Source organism: Pseudopipra pipra, chromosome 6 (assembly GCF_036250125.1).
Source record: "Pseudopipra pipra isolate bDixPip1 chromosome 6, bDixPip1.hap1, whole genome shotgun sequence".
Taxonomy (NCBI): Eukaryota; Metazoa; Chordata; class Aves; order Passeriformes; family Pipridae; genus Pseudopipra; species Pseudopipra pipra.
The window spans coordinates 39,294,606-39,305,894 of NC_087554.1; the positions used below are offsets into that span (position 1 = coordinate 39,294,606).

Genomic DNA, 11,289 nt, shown 5'->3' on the forward strand with positions numbered 1-11,289 from the left:
TTTATTTTTGAAAGCAAGTAAAAAAATTATAGTGCATCAGCTCCTCAACTGGTGTAAATCAAGATGGTTTTATTGACTTTGATGGAACTATGTCGATTTATACCAGATGAGGATTTGGCCTACTGTATGGAGATATTTTTATTTCTCTTCTCACTCTATCAGTTAAGGAAAGGGTAATAATCAGCAAGCTGGAAGCAATTATGTGTGTGTGAGGAGGGGGTAGTTTCATAATAGCTAACTTGATATTATTTCCTGTAAAATGCATCAGGAGAATAAAGCCTGGAGCCTGCTGACCAGTTTGTTTTGTAAAGAAATATTTGTTCAAATCTGTTTATAATAATTTGTCAAATTATGGGCAGACTCAGCTCAAGCACTTGCCTTCCACTGACACCAGAGGCAGAAGTTCTGGTGCTGATCAGGGCACCAAGTGGTAGCTGATGAGGAAAGACCCAGGCAAAATTTGACTTTCACTTGCATCCATGTAAATCTAGAGTAATTTTACCAAAATCAGTGGAAATATTCTCTATTTACAAGTGTGCCCAAAAGCCAAATTTGGCAGAGTCTTCAACTGAGCATTTATAAGCTGTTTCTGGCAACAAATAAGAATGGGGGAGGGGAAGATTATTCATTGCAGATGCTTTGTAAGATTAACAGAGGCTTTCTGGTGACAATAAAGTCTACTAACATAGTCACTTTTGGAAAATGCTTTTGAAAATGTGATTTGAGGGAGTCTTTTGTCATCCTATAATTCTTAGATCATTTCATGGTGGTAAAAAATGCTGAGACCTTAAGTGAAATGATTTAAATTGTTCTCCTTACTCTGGTGAGGCAGATGAGTCCCAACCTGCAACACCAAGTGGGCTAAAGCAATTCATGGGAAGCTATGTTTTCTAAGAAACCATCTTGGATAAATGCATTTCATAGGGTGCAGTTTAATTACTGTTAAGCAGCCACACATTGACAAGGGAGTTGAAGACAAACTAATCACAAGTAAAATAAATTTTTAATTTACAATGCAGATTATTCTAAAGTACCAACATTAGCACTATTAACACTAAAGTATTCCAACCATCTTTTGCAATATAGCTCACTCATCTGTTATCTTTGCTCTCAGGGATGATTTAAGCATATTTTTGTAATGTTTTAATTTACAAATAAAATTACTTCATGCTCCGTTAGAGTGAATACAGTTCTATCAAGCTAATGGTGCTTTTATCACTATAGCTTATACCCATATTATCACCTCTTTCTGAACTGATCTACAGTTCAGTTAATCCCAAAACCAGCACGTAGGTGAACCCTTAAGCATTAGCAGACTGGAAAATATACAGTTCTGAAATTATTTGGAAAGATGCATGAATTAAATTCTTGCCCCAGCTAGGAAGAACCCCATGGAACTGCACAGCCCTCCTTTCCTGTGCTGGCCCTCTCCAGCTCTCCTTGCTGTATCTCCCTGGGAAAGGTCAGGTAGCCAATTAATCATGCTCTTGACTTTGATTTGTGGTATGTATACATCCACCATTTCCTGGATCCTTTTGAAGCAAGGAACAATGAGAAAATTTCCAATGAAAGAGTGGGTTTGCTTATTTTGGGATTCTTTTTTTAATAGCTCAAATATAATCTCCTTAAAACCAAAGTAAGATAAAGCATCATTTCAGCTAGAGCAGGTGACATTGAATTTAGATCCACTTTCCTGTAGTGTATAAAGTGCTAGTTGTTTGTTTTATTCTGTATGTTGCTACAACACATCTTTCACTGGTTTTCTTCCTCAGCTTTCCAGTTACTCATGGAAATCTGTGTGGTGTTTTTTCCCAGTAAGTTTCAAATGTATATGCTGTTCTGCACTGAAAGACAACTGCAGGGTCATTATCATCTTTTCTAGTGAGAATATAGAGTAGAAAAATAAATGCAATAACCAGCAACTACCTCTTGACTGACTGAAGTTCTACAGTTACGTGTGTATATATAGGTGTGTTACATGTATAAAAAAATTATTCTATTTTTTATAAATATATGCACTGAATCTTTTTGTATCATTTAACATATTGCACAAACCGTAACTGCTTACAGATAGTATTCCTAGAATCAATACCGAAAATCAATTCACACTAAGAATAATTTTAAAAGGATGAGAAAACTTTGATTATTTTTAGGCTTAGGTCTCATATCTTTACAGGGGGAAAAAAAAAAGATGAAAAGATCTTCTTCAAATCTGACGTGTGCTGTAAAGATGATGTTCCAGCTAATTTTGATGTAGACAGAGGTTATGACTGAAGTCAGGAATACATAGAAGATTAAATTCTAAACCATGACCTGTTTTTATAGAAATGTATTAAGGAAACAAAAAGGAATTACATACCTAAACCAAAGCATTTCTAAGTAAGGCATCCATCAGATTTTTCCATGAGGTGTAGGCAGTTTAAGATGCGCTGTGACCATATTTGAGATTGTTGCATATTAGTATTACTCAGCTTTCAGGGTAAGAGTGGTCCAAAGCCTGAAGATGAATTTCAGAGAGAACAGTAGCAGAACAGTAGCCAGGAAAAAGGATAATATCACAGTAACTACCAGTTTATACGTCAGCTTATCTTTAACTTGAGAAAACACTAGAAGAAGTCATCGTTAAATCAAGTGAAGTTTGAATGTATGAATGAATTTGGTGTTAAACTGCATAGATGATCAGGTATTACACCAACATACTACTGGAGTTAGTGCTTAGTGCAGCAGAACTTCAGGCTGTAAGCACAAATTCTCATGGGCAATATCTGTGGGATGCAGTGCATCCCTGTTTCGTCTTGATCAAGGACAAAGATAAGCCTGTCACGAGACAGAACTGAAGTCTACTGAGAGACCTCTGAAAGGCACTTCTTGGGGTCCTGCAGGAACCACTGCTAAGCCGTTGCTGTTTTGTTCACTTGTTGTTACCCAGACACAGGAGAGAAGTGACCCAAGTACCAGCTGAACCCTGCAGCCAGGCAGGACTAGGGTAAAAACTGACAAAGTACCAGAAGTTCCCTTCCAAGTGCTCTAACCTGATCTGAGGAGAAATATTAATCACATCTTTACTCTCTAAAATAAAGAAATAGAGCACAGCTATTCTGAGGTACATATTTAAGGTTCTGGAGGCCTCCTAGGGTTTTCTTTGGGTTGTTTTTTGGTTGGTTTTGGTTGATTTTTTTTCTTTTTAACTACACACACATTTAACTTGTTTACCAGTTTGAAATAAATTTTTGGAAGCAAGAGGCACCCACCATTTTTCATAATATCCCACAGGTATTATGAAGAGTGGAACAAAAAGGGCTGGAAGAGGTCTCTGAAGGTCATCTATTCAAACGCAGGTTGAAACAGCATAGATCAAATTGCTGGAATATTTTCACTCATTATCTATTTCTAGAGGGCAGCCTGGATATGACTCCACTACAAGGTTTTACAAAAAGAATTAGTGTGAGACTTAGAGGTCCCTGGGGAAGAAATGCAAACAGGGGTGGAAGTAACAGAATGAATTCTAAAATGCTGTTGCTCAGCTTGGCCTCCAATTGAGTATCAGTTTAGAAGAACTGTTAATTAAAAAAACTTAATTTGATTCCTCTGGTTAGTCCTGAAATTTAAGAAGCTAGTGTCAAGGCCCGCAGAGCCTGAGAACTACAGTCTAATTACCAGGCTGGAATTTTTTAATTACTACAGATAAGAGTACTGGGGAAAACTGTCATGATTCAGAATTCAGAAACCACATCCTCCCTATTTTCTGGCCATCCTACTCAGCCTCTGAGAGGGAGTGTTGAGAGTGTAGTAAGTGGAGGCAGATAACCACATCCCCAATCTGCTGTCATCCTCAGACAGCAGAATTTCCGATGTGCCTTCTGCTTAACAAAGAGAAGTGATGACAACAAAGAGGATGTAAGTAACCTCACTCGTTAACAGGTGCCTCCACAGGAATTACTCATAGTTGGTCTTTGGCAAGAGGCATAATTTCCATTAGCTTTTTAGCAAATTTCTGCCATGTCTCCACTTAGAAAACTCAAGATGAATCAGCTAAAGGCATGAAAATGTGTACAATTTAAGACATCTTAAACACCACATAGATCCCCTCGTTCAGGAGTGAAGAGTATGCAGACCTCTAATGGATCTCCCCTTCCTGAGATATCACAGTCACAAAAAGTTACAGTCTCTTTTGCCAGGTAGCAGAACAGGATTCGAGCATTTGTGAGGGACATCGTCACTTACAGCTTGATGTCTTTGCACAAGCTCACCATTATTACTGGCGTAAGACACAACACTGGGCTGCGAACAGGAAGGGGTGAGGGCTGGGATCCATCTCATTCTGCTCTTCAGGGAAGAGCAGAACAAGATGGCTATGTTAATGCACTAAACTGCCTAGCTAGATTTGGCAGAGGTGCCTGTCCAAGTTTTTCATTAATTTTAGGCAGACTCTACTAAATAGCATCAGACTAAGGCCGCTTGATTTGTACCGGAAACCTCCATCTTGGGGCTGAATGCATTTTAAAGGCCTTGACAGATGGGCTCTGCCAGACTGAACAGCAGCAATCTTTAATGCTTTACCTCCCCTGTGTCTGCTGTAACCCTCTTCCAATGCCGTCTGTCCCAGCAGCAGGGGAAACGAGCAGGTGCTGATAAGGGTAATTTCTCTGCCGAGTCTGGCTTGTGGACTGCACGGGTGGAAGCAGCAAACCCCTGCTTTGGCCACTGCTGGTGCAGAGGCAATAAGCCCTGACTGTGAGGTGTGGGAGACCGGAGGTAGACAATGTGTAGCCATCGCTGCTAAACCTGACAGGGTTCCACCAGGATGTCTCATACTTAGCTGATTTGCCAAACCTTCTGTAGCTGCCTCGTGTTGGCAGCTTCTTCACATGCATAGTAATTTGACCACAGCGAAAGTTTTTGCTTAAAGCAAAGCATAAGAGAGTGCTGGTACAGTGCAGGAGGAGAAGAGAATGCGTTTAAAAGCCCTTTCACAGCTTTGATCTGAACCTTTTTGGGTCCCAGTTAAACCCATTTTTCCCTGCCAGCAGCAATCCCCACAGGAACACAAACATGAGCCCTGTCTCCTCCCTCTTTCAACACTCACCCCCCCTTGCGTCTGGGCATACCTGCCAAGTTTTGTGCATCTCTGTGTCTGGCACCTATGCAAATTAAGCAATCTGTATCTAATGTATATGTGGTCATAAATACGGCTTCTGAAAAAACTGCTGGCTGTAGGGGTGGTTAAAAGTGTTAGGCTAAGCCTAGGCTTCACAGGGAGAGCTCCATCAGAGACGAGGGTCCTGCAGGGGAGATGGCTAGCCTTCTTGCTAGCCAGCTGGAAAGTTTTCCTGTAGAAAATACAGGTAACAGGTGCACTCAATGATCCCTATGGGTCCCTTCCAACTCAAGATCTTCTGTGACCAATGAGCATAGCAGTGGAAGACCAGAACTCGATAGCGAGCTGTTCCACATGGAAGGAGGAGTGCTAGGTGCTAGGTGCTAACCTTCCTCCTGCCAATTGGCTCCTTGGTCCCTCTTTCTCCTAATCCACCTCTTCCCTCTTCATTGGATGCTCAGTGCTTTAAAGTTGTCCTGGGAATGGGGAGCACCCAGAGGGGGGAGGGAAGGCTGTCCATCAGCTATCCTTCACCCCAGTTCCCAGGAACAGATAACAAAGCCCACAGCACCCTCCTTGCCTGGAGCCATTCTTCCCTAATTCTTTCAGAACAAGCCTTGCTGCTCCCAATTTCTCCTGCTTTTCCTTCTCACTTTGTCCCTTTCCCACCACACAGGAAGGCTGGCTGGGAACCAGCACCCAGGTGAACCAGTTTGGGCAGAAAGAGATCCCAGTCTATTGACCTCTGTACTCCAACTTCCCTTACCCTGGTGTGAGGTAATGGGACAGCTCATGTACATTTCTGAAAACATTGCAGGGAGAAGAGACATTATTGGGAGAGGTGGGATTGCTCTGCAAAGCAGGGGAGAGAAAACAGTCTGGGTCACAGAAGAAGCTAAGTGGGAACCTATAGGGAGAAGTCCCGGCTGATTTAGCAAACCCAGTGGCTGCAGGAACAGACAGATGGGCTTGCCAGGGCTCTGAGCAATGGAAAGGGCTCAGCTATGGTGCAGTGCTAAACAAGGCTTATCACTAGGCTCAGGTCATCACTGGGGCTGCAGGCTTTACCTCCTCTCTGAGGCACCAAGAGACTGCTTTCCCCAGCAGACAACCACCAGGCTGCTCTGGAGATGCTGAGAAGTTTGCACCTTGTTTCTGCTGTGATATTAAGCTTTTTCCTGGCTACCATTCTGCTTATGATCACAGCAGTAAGATGAGTTCATTCCCATGGGCTGGAAATACTTGCTTTGGAGCTCAGATGTCTCTGTCGGTTCCTTTAGGCTGTGAGCATGGACATCATCCACACACATGTGATGCTTGTCCGCTCTCCTCTCTGCCAGGGTCCTTCATCACTATCAAGGCCTATATGGGGAGGGGGGGCATTAGTTTCTGACCAGCTGTGTGTCTTCTCCATGCTGTCCATGCCCTTGCAGCCATTGCAGGAAGGACAAAGGAATAATCCCAAGTCTGGATACCATAACACTGTAGTTACAAGACAGCAAAAAGACATAAATCCTTATTACTGAAAGGGCATTAGCTCTGGGTCTTCTAAGTCTCAGTAAAATACCTCTTTCTAGCTACTAATAAAAACTCATCCCTGTTATCTCTGAAAGCTAAACCATATGCACAGTTATGATGAAATGTGGGTGCTGCAACTAACTTCTGTTAATTTAGAGCATGATATCAACTCAAACCAATGAGTGGTAAAAACATCTTTCTGTATCTAGAGAGTTTCAGGGTGGCATCAACTGTTCTGAATGCAAAGTTTGGGTGAAATAGTTGACCAGGAAAAAAAAAAACACAGAAAAAAACCCCAACAAAAAACAAGAGACAAAACCAAGAAGGGCAGAAAAAGGAAACCAATGTTGGATTTTATATCATACATGTACTGTAGAAGAGGATCAGTTCATGGGAAATTTCACAGAAACCATCTTGTTATCTATTTAAGTAAAACCAGATCTAATTTTCAGGCTGTGCTCAGTCATGCTGTTCCCATTAGCAAAGCCCTCTCAGAAACTCAACATAAAACCAAGTCATTTTGAGGTTCCTCTTACCTGCAGGAAAATCTGAGGAGGATAGGAAGGAAAAAATAGTAGCCTTAAGATGTACTTTCAGCCTTCCAAACATTAGCTGGTAGTAGAGACCCTGAGATGACTACTAACCAGCTCATTTTTGGCTATTCTGCAAATTAAAGTATTATTTATTTTAATAAGTAAAATAATACAGATATGGCAGAACTTCAAATGTAGCTTAAATCCATTTTTGTACTTTCTCAGTCCATATATTTGGCTGTAGCTCAGGATCTAAGCATCTGTACATAAATAGGTTTGAAGATCCATCTTCAGAAGTCTCGTTGCCCAGAATTGAAGGTGGAAAGCCAGATACTCAGATGATGAGAACTGGAGAAAATTCAGTGAAGCCTTGCATGCATGGAGTCACAGCAGCAGGCGGACGAACACCTCCAACCACAATTTCCATGCTCAGGATCATCTAGTGGGTCACGGATGCTTTTGTAAAGGGGACACGCTTAAATTGTGTCGACTTTGTACTGCACAGAGACACTTCAACTCACTGTTACCTGATGGGAAGGATGAGGGGCCTGTAGCAACCTCAGACTCCTGGCACCTAAGGTAGCAGGTGTCCCATTCTCACACATGCCTCTGAGGCACCAGTTCCAGGGCAGCAGTGCCGAATGCCTCACTGCGGAGACACACCAGCATCTGAGACGGGGCATGGAGCAGAACACAGGCTAAAAACTTAGGCATGAGCTGAGGCTCCTCTCCAAAGTTATCACCCATCAGGAAGCAGTAAGCAAGAGCCTGGGGAGTTGGAGTTAGGAAACAACTCTGTAGAGAAGCAGAACGTAGCAGAGCTGGCAACGGCCAGGACAGGCCAAGAGGCAGGATCACAGCAGTGGTAAGGAAAAGCTGAAAAGGTAAGAGCCAGGACCACGCAGCAGCAGCACGAAGTGGCCCAAAAGCTGGATCTGGGAGAATATGCTGTACTTGGAGCTTGCATGATGAAAAAAAGCTACAGCTGAAAGGCAGCTCCCCAGATATATCCCACACCTCTGTGTGCATAAGTAATGTGGCAGAGGTAGCACTAAAAGCTGCTATTAACACCACCACAGCTAAATGTCAGCAGTATCCTAAAGAGGGAACTTCACTCTGAGAAATGCATAGCTATGAAATCCATAGACAAAACTGATGTCTGCTTCTATTAGTACCAAAACAGCAGTTTGACCTAAATAGTAATTTCTGTTTGGTGTTGAAAGACAAACAGAAATAAGGTCCAAAATATGAGTAATTAAAGACAAAAAAAGGCCAACAACATGTACTGTACTCCACAATCAGCCCCTTCCCGAAAGGGGGCCAAAAGCTGTACATATTTTTGAGTCTTCTCTTCCACAGCAAATCTTGCTGCAACTTCAGAATTTTTGGCTGACATCTTGATGACACTCAAGTAGAGAGTCACTCTACGACACAGAGATTTGAACTAGACAGTGGAGGTCCACACTAATTCCAGTAAGTGCATTAAAAACACAGACTCACAGTATTGCAAACCACATGTTTTGCTCACACGTGCAGTAGTTTTGATTATAAAATCCTCAAATGTTTACTGTTAACCCCTCTCATTGCCTGGCTCTGGTTTGGATCTTTTTGCCAATCACCTTCTGGCTTGTTGCCTCGGCAAGAGTGGAGTGCTGACAATGACCTACCAGTCACTGGTCCAGTCTTTCTAACACAAAGAGGGAAAGAATTGGTGAGAATGTCTGAGATGCTCCTGTGTAAGTTTCTGAGAGGGACACCCCTAGTACACGTACACAGCATAGTAGTTCAAGATTACTGTAACTTACTGGTTCAAGTAATTGTTTTTCCTAATTGCCGCAGCTCCTAACTGAAATGTACTTACTATTCAAAATGCTTTCAAAACTACCAAGCAAATGGACCCGTTTACTTACATCCTCAGCTTGCGCACCTTACACAGGACTGAAAGAAAACATGTGGGCATCTGTTATCTCTAGTACAGAATACTGATCCTCAGCATCCAACCCTAGTTAGTTGGCAAGCGTTGCCACAACATCATGCTCAGTTTCATTTTCAGACACTAAGCCTCATGTTTTGTTAGCTTTCTGTTTAGCTTGCTACTAAAATTGCTGATTTTTCCTTTGTTAGTTTCTTTGTTTGAGCAGTTGGAAGCAGGCAGCTCCACCCAAATTCTTCATTGCATCAGTGCCCTTACAATGTTTATCTGTGTGTCAGCTTGGTGCTTGTATTCTAGTGTCTTAAATAGTTTTGCCAGGAAGCTGCCAGTGATGTTCCTTTCCTCCCCCCTCCTCCTTTCCCAGTAAATTGTGAACTATTTATCTTCTTAATGTCATTTTTAAAATAGAGAGTATTTAACAGCTATGTATGCATTTTCATATTCCCAATTTTAAGTCCCTGAAAATACTGACCACAATAAGTGCACTCATCAATCCTACAGCTCTCCTCTTTTTGATCCAAAATATGAGTAATTAGCTCTCCTACAGCAGATCATGTGCGTGCAGTTACCTCATTTACACAATCACAATAACCACACAAAATTCAGTGCCCCATCTGGAAGATAGGAAATAGTATTTCCTTTCTTCTACCTTTGTCCATGTACATGAGTGGACTCTTGAGGATAAGGAGAGTCTCATTCCATGGGCGGATATATGTACACACATACACAATACATATGTTCTCACAATACTGAAGACGATTGGGGCCTGACCTCTGTTGGGGCTGCTAGCAACTCTGCTAAATTATTCTGCTTCAAATTTGGCATGAAATCTTTTGCTGACTTTTCCTATCCTTGCTATTTCCAGCCCAGGCTGACAGTTTTGACTGGCTGCCTTCCATGCTTGGGCAAACCTGGGAAAGCACAGCAGAGCAGCATCACAGAGCCTCCCCTCTCCCCCACTTGCCCTGTAGGTGTTTGGTGGGGCTTGGGGCAGGTGGTGGAAAAGTAAGCCCTCACAGCCATTCTCACACAGAGAGGGGCAGATCAGGAAGAACTCAGGACTCTGCTGCACCCTGTGTTGAAGAATGAAAACTGCTTTCCTCTTCCTTCTGTCCCACCAAGTGGAAGGAGTCTCCTGAGAAGCATGAATGCAGAAATCCTCAGATAGGGTCTAGAGATAAAGCAGTACCATAACTGCAAGAGGAGCTGGGACATCACACAGGCCATGCAGGAAAAAAAAAGGGGGGGGGGGGGATGCAAATGCTTAGTAGAAAACACAACTAAGAGTGAACTTCTGGGTTTGGGGTTTTGAGATCTCTTTGTTGGAATTGTGGGGAATGACTCCCACATTCATTTGCATAGGGGACTCCTGCATTACAAGCTACAAGGGACTCTGGAGGTGATCAGCTCTAAGTCTTCAAGCACACCACTACCTTCTTCCTGTCGGAAAAGACTCACCCCTAGGGCTACACAAACATGTCATTTTTTTAAATGATGCAAGCTGCACAGAGTGTCACAAATTTAAAAATATACATATTTAAGCATCATGTTCCATCTCTTTTCCTTCCTCAAAATACTGTGCCACACGAATCTGCTCTCAAATAATGAATAAGTGAAGTACAGACATTTCCAGAAAGAGCATTTAACATGCAGTTGTTGGCCAGGCAGCACTGCCTTCTTCTCCCACTTATTTCTACAAACACTATCCCCTCTACTGCAGAGGGCTTGTGACATCTCAAGGGCATGTGAGAGGCCATTTGTTAAAACGCTGGCAAAGAGCAGTTGCATTGTGTATGCCAACTCCCACTTTTTACTGAGGCAGGGGAGCTGGAGCCTGGGTCTATTGTGAGCTCTCAGTTGAGATGTAACAGGTTCTGCTCATTTCACTGGAGTCCCTACCAAGAATTCCTGGACAGTACAAAGCAGCCCCTTAAAAATGTTTCCATCATTACTCCAGTCTTCCTTGAACCCTAAAAGTTGCTCAACTGAAGTTACCAGTCATGTTCACTATTATTGTCTTCTAGTAACAGAGAAAACATGCAGGCTGCAGCCACGCTCAGCCTCCTGCTGTACCACGGGCCAGTCCTGGCACTGGTAGCAGGGAGAGAGAATATGGCTGAAAAGAGACAAGAGACAGGAGAAATCTAGGAAAGAGAGGAGGCTGATGCCACAGACGGTGAGGAATGAAAGAGCTGGATTTGGTTTTT

The 11,289-nt window shown here is 42.6% G+C and overlaps 1 long non-coding RNA gene across 1 annotated transcript; it reads right to left on the reverse strand.

The window, feature by feature from the left end:
- Positions 1-785: 785 nt before the first annotated feature.
- Positions 786-6,863, reverse strand: LOC135416000 (uncharacterized). Its single transcript, XR_010431385.1, has 3 exons — positions 4,561-6,863; positions 2,360-2,497; positions 786-1,878 (listed from the first exon to the last, which is right to left on the reverse strand). It is a non-coding gene; the product is annotated as an uncharacterized LOC135416000 (long non-coding RNA).
- Positions 6,864-11,289: the final 4,426 nt, after the last annotated feature.